This window comes from Apium graveolens, chromosome 4 (assembly GCF_009905375.1).
Source record: "Apium graveolens cultivar Ventura chromosome 4, ASM990537v1, whole genome shotgun sequence".
In the NCBI taxonomy this organism is placed as follows: Eukaryota; Viridiplantae; Streptophyta; class Magnoliopsida; order Apiales; family Apiaceae; genus Apium; species Apium graveolens.
This window is the reverse complement of record NC_133650.1, coordinates 173,909,334-173,911,444: the sequence shown is the minus strand read 5'-3', so window position 1 is coordinate 173,911,444 and position 2,111 is coordinate 173,909,334. Positions and strand designations below refer to the sequence as shown.

At 35.6% G+C, this 2,111-nt stretch overlaps 1 non-coding gene across 1 annotated transcript; it reads right to left on the bottom strand.

Moving 5' to 3' along the window:
- Positions 1-640: 640 nt before the first annotated feature.
- LOC141723164 (small nucleolar RNA R71) lies at positions 641-747 on the bottom strand. The gene has a single exon (XR_012576153.1). It is a non-coding gene; the product is annotated as a small nucleolar RNA R71 (small nucleolar RNA).
- Between the last annotated feature and the right edge of the window lie 1,364 nt (positions 748-2,111).

The window sequence follows — 2,111 nt, the reverse complement described above, 5'->3', positions numbered from 1 at the left end:
TGTGTGTTTTCACCCTAACAAGTTTTTGGCACCGCTGTCGGGAACTCGGTGTTAATTTTTAGTTTATGTGCTTGATAACAGTGATCGTTAAAGTTCACTTACTCAGATATTTTACTTGTTTACTTTGTTGGTGTTTCAGGTACTCTAGAGGGCGTGTATGAGAACGCGTTCCCAATCTCGTAAAGAAACACTGGAAGAAGTTGAAGTAGTTTTTGCAGAAGTTGAGAAAGGTGAAGAAGCGATCGTTGCAATGGGAGAACCATTAGCAAATCCGAAAGCATTGATGGATTACTCTCAACCGAAGATCAATGACATTCAATCTAGCATTGTCAGACCAGCCATCGCGTTTAATACTTTTGAAATCAAGGTTAGCATAATTCAGATGGTGCAGAATTCAGTCCATTTTGGGGGTTCTCCAACGTAAGATCCCAACATGCACATTAGAGATTTCATCGAGATGTGCGACACTTTCAAATTCAACAATGTTTCTGAATATGTTGTTAAGCTGAGGCTTTTCCCATTCACTCTAAGGGATAAAGCTAAGTGCTGGTTGCATTCTATACCATCAGGTTCTATCACTACTTGGGAAGATCTCGCTCCAAATTTTCTTACTAAATTCTTCCATATGGCAAAGACAACTGCAATCAGAAACACTCTTACTGAATTTGCGCAGCAATCAGGAGAATCTTTGTGTGAGGCTTGGGAGCATTACAGGGAAATGCTTAGGAAGTGTCCTCTTCATGGGATGCATGACTGGATGATTATCAACTACTTTTATAATAGTTTGGGAGCACAGTCTAGACATATGCTCGATGCAGCATCAGGTGGAGCCTTATGGGCTATGATGAAGCTTATGAGTTGTGTTATTCCCAAACAATCTAAACAAGAATTACAGAAGGGGGAGTTGAATGGAATTCTGGCTTTTTTTCAATTTTAAGAACAGTTCCACTATAAATATATAACTTTGTTTGATTTTGCAATAGTGCGGAATAAAAGTAAAATGGAAATCAAATCACAAAGCAATTAAATACAAGTATTTAAAAACTTTCTGGTGGATTGAGCTTTTCCACCAGAGATATATATTAAGTAGAGAACCTTGTGTTTCAAAATGAACACAGCTGCTTACAAGTTGAAGAACAAGAACTGAGAAATTCTTTACAGATTTTGCCTTAACCTGTTTCTCAGGTAATTGCTTACTTTCTTGGATACAATACAACTTGTTACCCTTGGTTTATATATCACCAAGTTACATGATAAAAAGACAAGATAATAAGACAAACTATATCTAGTCTAACTTCATGCTACTACACTTCTCTTTCCAGCATCTTTGAATATCATCTATTTAGCATGGAAATGGAAATGCTTCTTTGTTCTCTAAATCCTGCAAACAGGCTGCCACATTCCATTTTCATACAACCAACGCATGTGACTGTCAAGTCACTAGCGTCTGCTCTTTTGAATTTGAACATCCGTTGAAGCTTCATTGAATCATCCGTTGAAACTGTGGTTGATCATCCGTTGATACTTTGGTTGATCATCCGTTGAAGGTTAATCTGAGCATCCGTTGAAGCTTTGTGAATCATCCGTTGAAACTATCTTCTTGACAGTTAACTCTATTTCATTTATACAAGATTACAAGGCATCAAATATTTATAATTAACCATCCTATCTTGCATATCAATCTAGTAGTCAACATGACTTAAATGTTCCTCAAAAATCTAGTTCACTCAGCTATTTAAGTATGAAGAAATGTGCTACTAATCTTGTTGTACATAAGCTACTCTCTCAATTGATGTTGAAGTAATCATCTGTTGAAAGCTACAAAATCACTTAATTAAAATCTACTTAGTGTTTTGTTCAAGTTATCATCAACTACACAACATATTCCTAACAATCTCCCCCAATTTATGTGTACTGGAATTGTAGCCATAATTTTAAGAGAAACTTGATGATAAAAAAACACTCTATGAATACAGAATGAAATAAAGTAGATAAAATTTACAAGTGCTGTAATTTATTAATAATTCTTACAAAGAGAAATTTGTAGAGAGTCTTACCGATCATTTTCAAGGTGCTACTCTAGACTGAGCAAATTAAGATTATTCCCTTGA